The sequence below is a fragment of the Delphinapterus leucas genome, chromosome 18, assembly GCF_059928025.1.
Source record: "Delphinapterus leucas isolate spDelLeu-1000000601 "Yukka" chromosome 18, BTC_Dleu_Yukka2, whole genome shotgun sequence".
Taxonomy (NCBI): domain Eukaryota; kingdom Metazoa; phylum Chordata; class Mammalia; order Artiodactyla; family Monodontidae; genus Delphinapterus; species Delphinapterus leucas.
In genome coordinates this window covers 63,089,462-63,106,765 of record NC_143146.1, presented here as the reverse complement: position 1 = coordinate 63,106,765, position 17,304 = coordinate 63,089,462, and the positions used below count along the sequence as shown (strand labels likewise).

Genomic DNA, 17,304 nt, shown 5'->3' with positions numbered 1-17,304 from the left:
CTTAACTGTTTAATAGGTGTTCCAAACATTCCCAAATAGTATCTTTAAATCTACTGCATCATTCACCCACTTGTTCAAAACTAACTTCCTAGGAGTCATCCTTAACTCTTCTCTTTTCCTTCACAATTCTATCCAGACCATTTAGAAGTCCTATCAGCTCCACCTCCAAAGTATATCTTGAATTTTCCCATTTATATCATCTCCACCCCAGTCCAAGTCACCATAATCTCTGGCCTCTACTACCATGGTAACCTAACTGCTTTCTCTATTTCTTCTCTTGAACCCATACAATCCATTTTTATCAAAGTAGCCAGAAGGATTTTGTTTTAAAATATAAACCAGATCAGTTCCTCCTCTGCTTAAAACACATCGTTGGCTTACTGTTGCACTCGGGATGAAACGCCTCTCCAACCTCACCTCTTCTGCTCAGTACTTTCCAAGCTCTGGCTTGGAAATTCCCCAGAAACACCAACCTCCTTCCTCCTGGTGGCCTTTGCACCAACTATGTTCACCTCTCGGCTACTTTCTTCTCACCACTCAGGCTTCAGCTCCGATGTTAGCTCCTTAAAGAGTCCTGACCTTCCAACTGAACCCTACTTCTTCATAACACTCGTTATCATATCACCCGGGTTTGTTTTCTTCACAGTACTTACTTCTGCCCAAAATAATCTTGTGTGTTTCTTATTTAGTTCTTAGTCTTCCTCTTCCAGAAGAGAAACACTGGGAGAGGAGAGACCTGTCTGCCTGTTCATCGTTGTATTCCTAGCCTTTAGAATAGTACCTGGCATATCAGGAGGCATGTTGTTAAGTATTCGTTAAATAAATGAATAGAAAGGCCATTCAGGATTTGTTTAACTCTGTTCCACTAGAGCATAATGGAAAGACTGGTATCTGGAACTTGCCCTAATTCCTGGGATCGGGTGATCCTTGGGAGAAGACACAAAACTGCAGATGACATCCAGCAGGCAGACGATAATAGCGGTACGGTAAAGGCAACAAGTGATTAACTGGTACCCAAGAGAAAGGCCTAGCATGAGATAAATGAGGTGTACTAACAGGCAGGTGAGAGGAAGGTAGTAGTTACAGTAGTTCTTAAACGTTTTAGGTCACAGACCTTATGAAAAATCAGTTGAATATTACAGATCAACTGGAGTGGGGGAGTGTATGTATATGTACACTTATATTTTACGTGCAGTTTCGCAAGGCACACAAGTATCAGAGACCCAGGTTGGGAACTCTTGCTAACTCTCAGGGAATCTAAGACCACTCAGCCCCAATTCCCCACCCTCAGGAAAGGGCATTCTAATGGAGATCAAAGACGGAAAGAAGTAGACTACTGCTAGAAAAATGATTCTCAAACTCCTTTGTTCATATTCCACCTTAAAGAATTTTGAAGAATTTCAGTATATAAATTTAAATATTCCAAAAAGTCTGAGTTCTAGCATCTTGTAAATATTAACATTTGTTGTAAATAGTTCACGCTTGATGATCTTTTATTGATTTCCCTGTAATACTATCTGAAACAAACAAAAAAATATGTATATATATTTAAATTCTACGATTTACTTAATATACTAAGGCCACAAAGCTCTGATTTTTAAAAGTTTCTTCTACATTAACTGATCCTTACAATTGTTAGTACGCAATAGGTCAAAACAACATAAGTATATTAGAAATGTATATAAAAATTATTAAACATAAAAAGTAAATTTTAACTAGAATGTTTAATGAAAATTATTATTCAAGATGAACAAAGCTATGTTTTTACATTCCCCTGTATCCAAGGATAAATAATGATTTACTGCTAGAATTAAGAGGATTCAGGATGAATTCTATTCCTATATTTTATCTTGTAAATATAAGGGCTAAGAAATCTCATTTATATAAATATTGGGTTGGCCAAAATGTTCGTTTATTTTTTCCATAAGATGGTTTGTTGTCTTTAACTTCAGTCAAAACAATTTTGTTAGATTGTATGTGACAGCTGTCATATCAGCGTGCATTTAAAAAAAGACATCAAAATTGGTGAATTTTTGTGTAGCCATTTTAATATTGAAGATGGAAGAAAGAAAGCAACATTTTCAGCCATTTATGCTTTATTATTTCAAGAAAGGTAAAAAAAATTTGTGCAGTGTATGGAGAAGGTGCCGTGACTGATCAAATATGTCAAAAGTGGTTTGCCAAGTTTCATGCTGGAGATTTCTCGCTGGACGATGCTCCACAGTCAGGTAGACCAGTTGAAGTTGATGGCAATCAAACCAAGACATTAACTGAGAACAATCAACAATATACCATGCAGGAGATAGAAGACATACTCAAAATACCCAAATCAAGTGTTGAAAATCATTTGCACCAGCTTGGTTAAATTCATCACTTTGATGTTTGGGTTCCACATAAGTTAAGCGAAAAAAACCTCCTTGACCGTATTTCCGCCAGCGAATCTCTACTTAAATGTAAGGAAAACGTCCCGTTTTTAGAACAAATTGTGACAGGTGATGCAAAGTGGATACTGTACAATAATGTGGAACGGAAGAGATCATGGGGCAAGTGAAATGAACCACCACCAACCCCACCAAAGGCCAGTCTCATCCAAAGAAGGTGATGTTGTGTATATGGTGGGATTGGAAGGGAGTCCTCTATTATGATCTCCTTCTGGAAAATCAAATGATTAATTCCAACAAGTACTGCTCCCAATTAGACCACCTGAAAGCAGCACTCAACAAAAAGCATCCAGAATCAGTCAACAGAAAACACATAATCTTCCATCAGGATAATGCAAGACCGCATGTTTCTTTGATGACCAGGCAAAAACTGTTAGAGCTTGGCTGGGAAGTTGTGATTCATCACCATATTCACCAGACATTGCACCTTCAGATTTCCATTTATTTTGGTGTTTACAAAATTCTCTTAATGGAAAAAATTTCAATTCCCTGGAAGACTGTAAAAGCACCTGGAACAGTTCTTTGCTCAAACAGATAAAAAGTTTTGGGAAGATGGGATTGTGAAGTTGCCTGAAAAATGGCAGAAGGTAGTGGAACAAAAGGGTGAATATGTTGTTCAATAAAGTTCTTGGTGAAAATGAAGAATGTGTCTTTTATTTTTACTTAAAAACCAAAGGAACTTTTTGGCCAACCCAATATATGTGAGTGGAACGAGTCTTGTTATATCAGTGCTACTCAACTCTTTGAATTCTTTCTGAGTTACATGTCAAAAATCACATTGTCAAGAGAAAATTTTTGCAAATCATATATCTGACAAGGGACTTATATCTAGAATATATAAGTAACTCTTACAATTCAATAGTAAAAAGACAAATAAGCCAATTTTTAAATTGGCAAAGAATCTGAATAGACATTCCCCCAAAGAATATATATACATGACCAATAAGCACATAAAAAGATGCTCAACATCATTAGTCATCAAGGAAATGCAAATCAAAACCACAATGAGGGGCTTCCCTGGTGGCACAGTGGTTGAGAGTCCGCCTGCCGATGCAGGGGACACGGGTTCGTGCCCTGGTCCGGGAGGATCCCACATGCCACAGAGCAGCTGGGCCCGTGAGCCATGGCCGCTGAGCCTGTGCATCTGGAGCCTGTGCTTCGCAACAGGAGAGGCCACAACAGTGAGAGGCCTGCGTACCACAAATTAAAAAACAAACAAACAAAAACCACAATGAGATACCACTTTCCAACTATTAGGATGGCTAAAATAGAATACAGATAATAACAAATGTTGACAAAGATATGGAGAGGTTGGGGCTTCCCTGGTGGCGCTTTTGGTGGGAATGTAAATTGGTGCAGCCACTATGAAAAACAGTATGAAGTTTCCTCAGAAAATAAAAAACAAAACTACCATATGATCCAGTAATTTCACCCCTCCGTATTTTACTGAAGAAAACAAAAACATTAATTAGAAAAGATATATGCACCCCCATTTCTGCTTTATAGAATTCAAAACCTCTTAAGAGGAGCTAAAATATCCTTGTTTCTTCTCCCTTATCAGGAATACTTATAAAGAAGGCCAGAAAGATCTGTGAGTTAACTTGCCTTAGAAACCATTAGAGTTTCCCCCTAAGGGGGATAGGGGAAATCCCCTAAGGGGATGGAGGGTGAGTGAAATGGGTAAAGGTAGTCAAAAAGGTACAAACTTTCAGTTATAAAATAAATGAGTCCTGGGGATGTAATGATGCAGTATTCTCATCCCAAGGGGAAAAAAATTGTAGCTATGTGTGGTGATGGATGATAACTAGACTTGTGGTGATCATTTCACAATATATTCAAGTATTGAATCATGATGTAGTACACCTGAAACTAAGACATCAATTATATCTCGATACAAAAGTTTCCACCAAATCAATATTTTTTTAATTTTTATTTTTTAAACTTATTTTTGGCGACATTGTGTCTTCCTTGCTGCGCACAGGCTTTCTCTAGCTGTAGCAAGTGGGGGCTGTTCTTCGTTGCAGTGCACGGTCTTCGCATTGCAGTGGCTTCTCTTGTTGCGGAGCACGGGCTCTAGGCACGCAGGCTTCAGTAGTTGTGGCGCTCAGGCTTTAGAGCGCAGGCTCAGTAGTTGTGGAGCACGGGCTTAGTTGCTCCGCAGCATGTGGGATCTTGCCAGACCAGGGATCGAACTTATGCCCCCTGCATTGGCAGGCGGATTCTTAACCACTGCGCCACTGGGGAAGTCCCCAAATCAATATTTTGTAGTACCTTTTTGTTGTTGTTTTTACCCCATGCAACGCACCACAGTAAGACATGGAATGGGGAAAGTTTATGAGATGGGAGAACATCTGACATAAATGCAGGCAGATCCTCAGGCAAATTGGTTTTAGGAAAAAGTACCTATAAAAGGTGAGGATCTGGGGGGCTTCCCTGGTGGCGCAGTGGTTGAGAGTCCGCCTGCCGCTGCAGGGGGCGCGGGTTTGTGCCCTGGTCCGGGAGGATCCCGCGTGCCGCGGAGCGGCTGGGCCCGTGAGCCATGGCCGCTGGGCCTGCGCGTCCAGAGACTGTGCTCCGCAACAGGAGAGGCCGCAGCTGTGAGACGCCCGCGTACCGCAAAAAAAATAATAATAATAATGTTGAGGATCTGGAAATGAATACCCTTATAATGATGTGTGTCCGTGTACCACTTGACAAGTTTTCACGGAGCAGAGCTCCACAGGCCACAGTTTGGATACCACTGATCTAGGAAACAGAAAGGGGGCTGCCACTCCAGCAGGACATGGAGCTTTTAGGGAAGCATTAAACGAGAAGAATTGTGCTTAATAATTGGACCAAGGCAACTTCTTTTGGATTGATTCCTCACTCTTGGAAGGCCAATTATAGGAAGCAAGGTGAGTCTAGGGAAAATGGTCAGAGCTGAGTTCAAAGCTTTTTCTAATAGTAAGCAGCATGTATTTTTCTGGCTTATCCTCAGCAATCTAGTCCGGCAATAGAAAGCTGGGCAGGTGTAAATAGTAAGAAACATACACACTGGCCTCTGCCCTGGTGTCTGACACAGAGCTCTGAAGACCCTTGTAATTTCCTAAGTGATAAGAGCACTAGGAACATCTCTTGTTCTAATGAGGGCTGGTCACCAGAAAGACCAAGCTGTGATTAGAAGCTTGCAGATGCACTGCTCCCCCTCCACCCCCACCCCATGAGGGGAGAGGGGCTGGAAGTGGAGTTAATAATTGCTCATGCCTATGTGAGAAAACCTCCACAAAATCCCAAGGGTAGGGAGTTCAGTGCGCTTCCAGGCTGGTGAGAACATTCACACCAGGAGGGTGATGGACCCCAACTCCACAGGGACAGAAGCTTCTGCACTTTGGACCCTCCCAGATCTCATCCTATGTATCTCTTCATCTGGCTCTTCATCTGTATCCTTTATCAGATCCTTTAATAAACGGTAAACATAAGTGTTCCCCTGAGTTCTGTGAGCCATTCTAGCAAATCAGTTGAATTAGAGGAGGGGGTGGTGGGAACCTCTGATTTATAGCCAAATTGGACAGAAGTGGGGGTGACCTGGAGACCTACTACTTTCAGTTGGCATCTGAAGTGGGGGGCAGTCTCATGGGACTGAGCCCTTAACCTGTGGGAACTGGTGCTCTCTCTGGGTAGACAGCGTCAGAATTGAATTAAAGTATAGGACACCCAGCTGGTGTCAGAGAATTGCTTGATGGGAGAATAACCCCACACATCTGGTGTCAGAAGTGTGCATGCGGAAGTTGTGTGAGAGTAAAGGAGAAACACAGGAGAAGAACTGGGTTTTCCCTAGTGCAGCAGGGATCTGGGGATCCGGCCTCATCAGACGAAACCCACACTTAGCGAGAGGGGTCTGGGATACTGGTGTGAGAGCCAGAGGCAGTCAGTGAGCAGCGAGGACATCGGAGAGGCAGCTGTGCACCCACCTCCAGGCTTGGGTTCAAGAGCAGGGCATTCAAATCTGAGGTGACAACTTAGGAAAGCAAGGTAGGGCCCGGGTCTGAAGGACTGGTGTTCTGAGTAGGAGGCCTAGACAGGGTCCTAGGTGTCAAAACTAGGGGGCAAGGTGGGAGTAGAGCCACTTACCAGTGTGTCCTTTAGCAAGTCACTGAATCTGTTGGAGCCCCCCTTTCTTCATCTGTAACATTACAGCGCCAAACTCCCAGAGTTGTTGTGAAACAAGAATAAGATCATCTGAAGGAAGAGGCCAGCGTCTGGCAAGTAGCTCCTCTAAAGGAAGAGGGGAAAGCTGAGAAGGACTTGGAAGGGGACCACAGGGAAAACATGGGGACAGAAGAAAAGGGGTGGAGATGATGACTTAGTCTCAAAACAAAGGAGAAATCTAATGATCAGAACTGGGTCACAAGTCAGGGCCACAACATCTTGCAGCAGAAGTCCCAACTTTTCAAAGGGCAAAAATCTGAGAATAGAGATTCCGTCTTTATTGGAAGTCTGGCATTCACTGTTTTGAACTCTGAATTTTCTTGCTGACTCAAATATGCATTTGTGGGTCCCAGGCAGGCTCACAAAATCCCTCCAGTGCAGAACTAGCAGTCCCTTGGCATAGGACTTCCATGACGAATGATGCTTCTCCAGAAGAATATCTTTTAAATTACATGCAGGAATATCAGATAAACATCCCTCCATTTGTTTCCCTCCTCCCTTCCTTCCCCATTCCCTTCCCAGCAGCAGGCACTAGGACTCCCTCGGCAACAAGTGTTTTTTGCTTCTGAAATCCGGCTGCACTTGAGTGCCTTGGGAACTTCTGGAAAATTCCTGGATCCTATCCCTGAATGGCTGAACTTGGTTTTCTGGGAGCTTGACCTGAGAATCTGACTTTTTATAAAGCGTTTCAGGTGATTCTGATGCAGGTGGCCCTTGGTATCTAGGGTAATCCGGGAACCGCAGACCTGGGAATCCAATGGAAGGGTACAGGAAAAGTGATCCGAGACACAGAGGGCTGGGTCTCCAAGCACAGGGCCCATCTCCCGTTGCCCTTCCTTTCCCAGAATGAGAGACTAGCCAGCCTGCATGCTCTTCCACTGGTAGCAGCTAATGTTTCTGATCAGACCAATGTCTTTTTTTTTTTTTTTTTTGGTGGGGGGGCCCATTGAGTAACAGAAAACAGCCTGTGATTTTTCACCTACTTACCTGTGCTGGAAGCAAGCACAAGGCTTTTGCAAGGCTTTTTCCTTAATCTTCCTCTTCAATCCTCCCCACTCCTCTTTAGCCCTTTCGGAAACCTTGGGCTAAAAATAGGTTTTCATGTACTCAAAGGTCTGAAGTAAAGTTCATTTCTATATCTATAACTATATATCTATATCTATATCTACATCTACAGCTGTATCATCTAACTACCCATCTATGTATGTTTTGAATAGACTTTATTTTTTTAGAGCAATTTTAAGTTCACAGCAAGATTGAGCAGAAAGTACAGGGATTTCCCATATCTCCCCTGTCCCCATATACGCACAGCCTCCCCTGCCAGAGTGGTACCTTTGTTACAACTGGTGAACCTACAATGACACATCATTATCGCCCCAAGTCCATCATTTAACTTAGGGTTCCCCCTTGGTATTGTACATCCTATGGGTTTGGACAAACATGTAATGGCATGTATAGGGGATTCCCCGGCGGTCCAGTGGTTAAGACTCCGTGCTTTCATTGCCGAGGGTGTGGGTTAGATCCCTGGTTGGGGAACTAAGATCCCACAAGCCGTGCAGTGCGGCCAACAAAATAATAATAAAAGTAAAGAATATAATGAAATGTATCCATCATATAGTATCATACAGAATAATTTCACTGTCCTAAAAGTCATCTGTGCTCTGCCTAGTCACCCTCCCTGCCGCCCACCCCCAGGAACCACTCATCTTTTTATTGCCTCCATAGTTTTGCCTTTTCCAGAATGTCGTAAAGGTGGAATCATACAGTATGCAGGCTTCTCAGATTGGCTTCTTTCACTTAGTAACATGTTTTTTAAAGTTCCTTCACGTCTTGATGGCTCATTTCTTTTTAGCACTGAATAATATTGAACTGTCTGAATAATATCCCATTGTCTGAAGGTACCATTCACCTACTCAATCTCGGTTGCTTCCACGTTTTGGCAATTATCAGTAAAGCCGCTGTAAACGTCCGTGTTCAGGTTTTTGTGCGGACTTAAGTTTTCAACTCCTTTGGATAAATACCAAGGAGCCACACTGCTGGATTGCATGGTAAGAGTATGTCTATTTTTGTGAGACGCTGCCAAACTGTCTTCCAAAGCGGCTGCACCATTTTGCATTCCTGCCAGCAATAAACAGGAATTAGGGTCATCTGTATTTCAAAGGAAAACCAGCTCTTCTGGAATGTTCTGCAGAGGAACTCGGAGGACAGGGTAGAATGAAGTGGGAGTGGGAACCCACTCTAGGGAAATGGTGACAGTTAGGGTGAAATAGTGAAAGAAAAGAGAAGGAGGAAGAGAGTGCATGCTTCTGTTCCTTCTTGGCTTTCTTTCTCTTTACTAATAACTTTGATGCCACTGCAGACCCGCCCTTACACTAGCCCCGACCTGGGCTGAAGCAAGGGGCAGGGACTGTGACCAGTAAACTCCCTCCTTAGGAACCCAAGAGCAGAGGAACCCCAAGTGCCTTTGGTCAAGAGGAAGTGAGACTATTATTCCTAGAGTGGGGTGGGTCTCAAAAACTTGCTGACTGAAAGCAGAAATGAGAATATAACCTCCTCAGCTTGTCATTCAAGGGTCTTAAATCTGCCAGAGTCCTCAGTTTAGCTCAAGAAAACTCAAACTAACTCACAACTCCTTAGACATTATCTTCATTTATTCTTTTATCCAGCAAATATTTGCTCAGTGCCTGCTCTGAGCCAGGCTCTAGATGTGATTAACTCCCTTGCGAAGTCAAGGACAGAGCTCGATTTGGTTCATATCTTGGTTTTATCATTAGAGGGTCACTGGCTCTAGAGTCCAATGAGCAAGCAGAGGAGAGGAGTTGATGTGAAAAGATTTTGGTTTGAAAATAAAGGTCAGGACTACGCTCGGGTTCTGGTGCACAAGTATGCGGTCAGTTTTGCTGTAAATCTCCTACATCAAATAATGTTTAAAAGAATGTATGAAGGGGGAATTCCCTTGTGGTCCAGTGGTTAGGACCCGGCACTTTCACTGCCGAGGGCCCAGGTTCGGTCCCTAGTTGGAGAGCTAAGATCCGCAGATCCTCAAGCCACATGGCACGGCCAAAAAAGAGAAAAAAAAAAGTGTAAGAAGGAATTAAATGGGAACTTTGGAGAATGAATATCGCCCATAGGAAACAGTGAAATGGGGAAGAGGTGAAATTTATTGCCATTTGGGCAAGATGGTTTATTCATTTGGAGGAAACAATCTCTAACTCTCACATATAACTACAGTTCTTTACAGAATGGACATTTTGTGTATTGTGTCAACTTTGGGGGTAACACATTCTTCTACAAGTACCTGCTTTTGGCTCCATTTTCCATCTAAAATTATACACATGAGGGAGAGAAATGATTCTGTTAACAAAGAATGAGATCATCTTTATCCTCAAAGACCTTGACTGAAGGTCAGTGGTCAATGACCAAAATTCTAATGTCCCTGGAGTCCTGGCAGAATGGCATCTGAAACTCTTTGTATATATCTGATCAGGCTTTTTAAAACCTCTCATGAGTTTAAGGATCAACATAACACAGCCATCTTAGATATGAACCAGTGTTATTGCTTAGGCCTCATTGACTTGGTTTTAGGAAAACACTTCCCATCATCAGAATTTATACCACAAGCCTTTTTAAGCAGAGACTCAGCTTTCCTCCCCTATTGTCCCCAGTATCAAGCACAGTGCAAGGCATGAAGAGGAAGCTCAGCGACGACAAGCAAGCAGAAAGATTAACTAAATCTTAATATCTTTACAGAACAGTTTCCAGTGAAGTGGAGCAGAGTCACATACCCACATGGCTCCTATCAGTAGAATTTACTTGGCAATTAATAAATGGAGTCCAAAGAGATTGGGACAAATATTTGTTATCAAAGATGCCTCCTCTTGAGTAAAATTGGTTAGCATCAGGTTAATTCCCCTCAAGAGAAGAGATACCATGGGAAAAGGGCTTTTGTGCCAATTGACTCAATGTTTCTCTTTCTTCAACTGCCATCCTGTCTCTAGGGAGAAAAAAGCAAAAACAAAAAACTCAAAACAATGAGAAAAAAGACTGCACTGACAAATAAATAAAAAGAGTTAAGAGGGAATATAGAACAAATTGGAAGTTCTACCGAGAAACAGAAGGAGGCCAACATATTACTGATAGCCCAAACAGTAAAACCCTAACTTTGATCTCCTACATTCAATCCCTGAAGAATTATATGGGCGTCTGAAACATACATCCTTACTTCCCAGGTATAAAATCCTGAAGAATTTATGTCCTATTTCATATGTTCACAGATTAAGCATTTTTAAAAATCTGATTCCCTTTTGAGATTCGTGCAAAAAGGAGCTAGAACATGCACCCTTGAATGGCATGATGAAGGAAGTGGCAATGTGTCATGGTTTCCTGTTCTCACGGCCCCAGACGTGTTCCCTAGAAGCCACGCTTCTCATCGCTGCTAGAGTAATCATTCTAAAACTCACATCAGATCCTGTTACTCCCTAAAACGGCCTGAAACCTTTGACAGCTTTCCCTGTCTCTAGAGTTGAAACTATACCCATCGCCTGGCCCATGCCTACCTCTCCAGTCCATTCATTCCCCACCCTCTACCTGCTCCAACCTCAAATCCAGTGACACTGCGTCAGGTAGAATGATTTTGGCCGCAAGTAACAAAAAATCCGACTTGATCTTTCAGAGAATGAAGGGAACACAAGGCTGCACTTAATCTCTGGTCAGAGTTTGTTCAGGTCATTTGGCTCCATTTCTCTGCAATTCCCTTAGCTCCATGTGACGTCTTTCTCCTCTGGTGGGCTCCCCTTGAAGTAACAAAGTGGAAACTAGCGGGTCTCGGGTTTACATGCTTCCTCTTCCCCAACTCTCAAGCCGAAGTCCTGGGCTTCTTTCTGATTGGACATAGCCAGCCCTGAACTAATAAACCTGAGGAATGCCATGGCTGATTTTCTTAGGCCTGGAGGACCTGCCTCTCTGGGAACCAGCTATGACAGGGGAATGGATTATGCCAGCTGGCTAAGGCCAATCAAGACCCATCCCTGGAGCCGGGAATGAGGTCAGTTACACTCAACCCCCTGTCTAGGAAATTTGCAGAGAAGGAAAGAATGGGTGCTCAATAAGCATCTTCAGAATCCAAGATACCTGACAATAACCTAAGCCTTTCGTCCCATGGTGCACCTCTCTGCTCTCTTCCTAGAATGTTCTTCCCCACTTCATCTGTCTGGCAAATTCTTACTATTTCCTCAGTCTTAGCTCAAGCATTTCATCCTCTGTAAGGCCTCTGTGTATCCACACCCCCGCCCCGCCACCAAACAGAGTGGATTACTCCCTTCCATGTGCCATTCTTATACCCAGTATAGACTTACTTTATTGCCTCATCCCATTATTCATCAATTGTACATTTAATAGATTTGTCTCCCCATACAGAAGGTTAACCCCTTGAAGACAGAAACCCTAATCTTTTTATCCTTCCTCTTGACATCTATGAAGAGACCACAGCATATATGAGTATTGTTTAAATAAATGCTGAGTTTTGTTCATTCTAGTGGTGGGAGCGATCCTCAAGTTGTGTGCTGTGTGTGTAGGTATGACCTCTTCTGATGTCATAAACTCAAGAGAGAGACAAGTCTTCAAAAAATGTTGCTAGAGACTGGAGCACAGAGAGGTGGGAGGTAAAACACCTACAGCGCCCTGGTCCTTGGCCTCCTTGATCTGGATTTAGAGGGATCTAGATGTTTTTGAGAGTCCAGAGCATTATTAGTTGTAATGATGCCCTCTCCCATATGAAAGCAATTCAGGAACCAGGCAAGAGGCTTTCTTATAGGAAACTCAAGCTGGTCACCTGGCCAGGCAGATTCCCTAATCGCATGTGGTGCACCATGTTTATATAACCTTTATTATTCCTAATTGGAAAGGAGGGACATGCTCTAAATAATATTTCCTCTCACCTCCCAGCTCAAAGAAAAGGTATACCACTTTTTACCTTTCCTCAACTTACAGTATTTGGGGGTGGAGTAAAGAAACATTTCCAAAAGCTGAAATAAAATCGTTAGCATTATTAGCAATTTTGTAACACACTTAATCTAGGTAGGGCACGGTATATATGGCAGAGAAACACAGGAAGCAATTGGGAAACGTCAGGGAAGCTAATAATGAATTCGCCAATGAGAAGTGCTCTGCAAATAATAACATTGATGATAGTACCACAACTCTCCTGGAGGGCCCCAGGATTCAGTTAGAAGACAGTCAAGGTGTTAGATGCTAGTATCTGTCATTAGAGTCGCAAAAGGAGCAGAAGACAGGCTCTCTGACCTTAGCAGAGTCACACATCAATGGAATAGCTAGAGACTATGCATAATATAACCTAGTGTAGTATAAATTATGCATCTGTGATAGCACTGTAGCAACGTTATTTCACTGATTACTGAGTGATCGGCGTGGAATGATATCAATCAGGAAAGGCTCTCGAAGGGGTGAGTCACGGATTTTTAAACAAGTGGTTGATGTAATGTGGATGGTACTCAAAAAATATTATCTTAGCAACTGTGTAGAGAATGAACTGAGACGGGGGAACACAAAACAGGGAGATCAGGTAGGAGGCGGTAATGCAGACGAGGTGACGGGAGCGTGGACTGGTGTGTGGGCTGTGAAATGGAGCTGGGATGGCTTAGAGAAGGCAGTGCAAAGGACTGCATCACACGTGGGCTTTGCAAACAAGCTGACTCGGGCTCCAAGCCTGGCTCCCCCACTGACTAGCTGAGTTGCTTGACTACCTCACCTACCTGCTATAAGGCTATTCCCTCATCTACAAAATGCACTCGTGGGTTTTTGTCGTTTTTGAAGTGCATTATCTAGACATCCTTCCTAATTTGAATGAATCCCAATGGGATTGGGAAGCCACAAAAGAGAAGCTGTTCCTCATGCTTTGAGTAGAGCCAGTTGATGCTCTCCCTCCTCTCTGTGCTGGGGGGTGGTGATGCAAAGGCACTGTGGTCAGCTTGAGAATCTTCGAAGTCTCTGTGGTGAGATTAGCATTCAGAGGCATGGCGGGGCATGTCCTGGGAATTGTAGCTGAGGTTGGATCCCAACTTTGTGCTCTGCTTCTTCCCTTGGCTCTTCCCTGAACCTAGTCTTCTACCTTCCTATAAATTCTGTGAGTTGCCTGATAACTTTCCAGTAAATTGCTTTTCTACTTAAGACATCTGTTGCCTGCGACCAAGAACACTGACTAAAACGTGACCTCACAGGGCTGTTTGAAGGTTGAATAAGATGGTGTGTATAAAGCCTTTAGCCCAGTACTCGCCACAGGCAAATGCTTGCTAAATGGTTGATCTAAGGCAAAAACAAAGAAAGCATTTGTGACAGAATAGACTTTGATGACTAATTAGATGTGAGAGAAGAATAAAAAGGAAGAATGGGGAAGATAACACTGTTTACCAACCTGCCTTCCACATCCCTGTTCTGTGTCTAACAAGAGTATGAAAGCCAACAGAAGGACGACCTGCTTAAAACAGGTTAGAGAGTAATGGCAAAGTACCGAATGAGCCTGTTGACTGAGAGCATGGCATTTTACTGACGCAACAAAGTCTAAACTTGTTCGCCCGGCACACAAGACATTTTGTAACCCTGTCCGGACCTTCCTTTCTAGCCCAGATACTTGCCACTCCCTGAAAAGCAGCTGCCATGGAGTCAGAGCAAGCTGCTTGGTGTCCCATGAACGAACCATGTTATTCTGATATTCACTGCCTTTGCCCACTGTATTCTCCCTGCTTGGAATGTCTTTCTCAACCTCCCTCAACTTCAACTCCTTATTTAAGACTTGGGTTACATAGTTTCTCCTCCATGAAGCCCTTACTAACTCTTTCCAAGCAGAGTTACTTGCTCCTACCTCTGGGCTCCCACGGAATTTCGTTCATGCCTCCCTGATAGCAAGGACCACATTTTATTCCAATGTTCTCTTCATGTCTCTGTCATTGCCCCGTGTGGTCCCAGACCCCAGGGATGACAGATTGGTCATCCCTGCATCCTCATTCCCTGATGTTATGTGGCCCATAGACAGTACTTCACAGGCTTGCTGTCGGACACCCAGAACATTTCTTTATATACTTGCTTAGAGATAAAAGGGTTTGCTTGTGAGAGAATGAACCAGATTCAACAATCCACACGCAAAAATTAGTCCTGTTCGTTATTTGTTCACGCATTATGAAATAATCAGGGTCCTTTAACTTCCTAGCTCCTGAAGAGCAAAGTTCTGTTTTAATTCACTTTGTACCAACATGGTTTTGCACCAAGAAGTGCAGTAAAGGAATTTAAGGGGCTGCTTGGATGTAACCAAAGAGATGTTGTAAATAAGCTGCAGAAGCCATGGTTGGAGACCCTGGGCTGCAAGAAGCCAAGCCAGAAGCCTTGGTTAGGTTTTTCTATAGACTCTCTACAGCTCTGATCCCCATGATTCAACCAAATCACCTTTCTCAAATAGGCTCCGCTAATGAAAATAAAGATTCCCCTTTGCATTTCCTCAAGTTAGGCGTAAGTACCAGGTTCCAGAGGAACATAGCCTTGACGCCAAAATTTAGTTTTATCTTCCATTGTCCTAAGAAACTATTCCTCTTCATTTTATTAAAAAAATTTTAGAGATTTCACTTTTAAATTATTTTTGAGTAGATAACACATTACTGTGATCCAAAATTCAAAAATATACAGTATAGGGGACTTCCCTGGTGGCACAGTGGATAATACTCCACGCTCCCAATGCAGGGGCCCAGGTTCGATCACTGGTCAGGGAACTAGATCCCGCATGCATGCTGCAACTAACAGGTCACATGCCACAACTAAGGAGCCCATGTGCTGCAACTAAGGAGCCTGCCTACCACAACTAAGACCCAGTGCAACCAAATAAATAAATAAATAAAAACTGCACAGTGTAAAGTGTTCCCCCCTACAATGTAACCCAGCTATCAAGCTTCCCTTACCATAAGCAACCAAAGCTATCTCTTTCTCATGCATTCTTCCAGAGATATTTTATGCATGTAAGGAAATATTTTTAATTTCCTACTGCCTTTTACACAAAAGTTAAAGTAGTACACACAGTTCTGCATCTTGCTTCTTTTCACTAAATAAGATATCGTGTTGATCTTTTCATATCAGTATCTATCCTTTTTCCTGGCTGCATAGTATTCCATCGCACGAGTGAGCTATAATCTATTAGGCCAGTCTCCCATGAATGGACCTTCTGTTTTTTCCCTAATCCTTTCTATTTTATAAACAATTCAGCAGCTCTTTTAAACCTCTCTTCAAACTTCCTACCAGCCTCTGCCTCCCTTAGTCTCCAAAAATGCTGTCTTTCTTCACTCACAGAGAAAACAGAGGCCATTACATAGAGATTCCATCAATTTCCTGTCTCCCATCCACTTTGTGCTTCAAACTCCATCAATACCAAACAGCAGATAGTTCTGAGAATGTGCATGTTCTCTCTTGTTTCTTCTGTACCTTTGTATATGCCATTCCTACTACCGCGGTCATTGGGTTTGCCTGGGAAACCTCTATTAACCTTTCAAATCCAAGTTTGGATATCATGCCAGAGGGAGTTAATCAGTTGCAGCTGTGTAGTATGTCTGTAGCTCGTTCCTCTCCCTCCATCGTACTTATTATTATGCTGGTTTGAAATTTGTTTACAAGTCTCTGTTCCATAGGTCTGTGAGCACCTTGAGAGCTAATTCATATCAGGATGCCTAGCACTTAGCATAATCTGGTAATAGAAGCTACTCAATAAATATTTGTGGAATAAATGAATAAATAACATGGGGGAGACATAAGCACACTCTGTAATGACAAGTATTTGCAAAAGAGCAGAATGAGTCTTCAGTCTGCACAGTGTAGCAGAAACAGCATTGGACCAGAAACCAAGAGAACCAATTCTGGTCCATGGAAGCAGGAAACTCTTTCCACATGTTCATTGCTGTATCCTCAGTGCCTAGAAGAATGGCTGACTTGATTGGTGCTGAGAAAGAACGAGGCTTTGTGGTACATTTGTCTTTGAATCTGCCAAAGACACGCTTTATTTCAAATAGTTTGCAGGGAGAAAGCTAGAACCAGAGAGTGTGTAGTTTTTGGACTAAAAACCGAACATACCTAACACCCCGTTGTAGGTAAACTATCATAAGGCCAGAGAATTTATTATCAGCTTAAGTTGAGCAAATTCAATCAATTGACTTTTATTACAAACATATCTTATAGATTAAATTAACACATTTCACATAGCCACAGGTTTTTCCAAGCTTAGAGGTAACATGCTTAATTTGGGAAATGAAATAAAAAGCCTTATAGATGATCTTGGCTCCTCCTCTGTGACACTAAAAAATAGCAATAGTGTGACAGTCAGAGACAGAACCCCTAAGAATTTAAACTGAAATAAGACCTTTACCCCACCTGGCCTGTCTTCTAACAGGACTCTTTGTTCATCGCTCTCCCGCGGTCACCAGCATGCAGATATTCTTCTGCCCTCTCTTCCTTTTCTTACCAAACAGGAGTAGCATGCACATTAATGTCAATTCTCCACCAGTTCGTGAAAATAAGATTCTTTAGGGAATTCCCTGGTGGTCCAGTGGTTAGGACTCCACGCTTTCACTGTCGATCCCCGGTCGAGGAATTAAGAACCTGCCAGCCACGGGGTGTGGCCAAAAAAAAA

General features: G+C 42.7%; 1 long non-coding RNA gene across 2 annotated transcripts in view; it reads left to right on the top strand.

Moving 5' to 3' along the window:
• The window catches only part of LOC111175286 (uncharacterized), a 39,306-nt gene that overhangs the window by 1,596 nt on the left and 20,406 nt on the right, over positions 1 to 17,304 (top strand). The gene's annotated exons all lie outside the window — the stretch shown is intronic.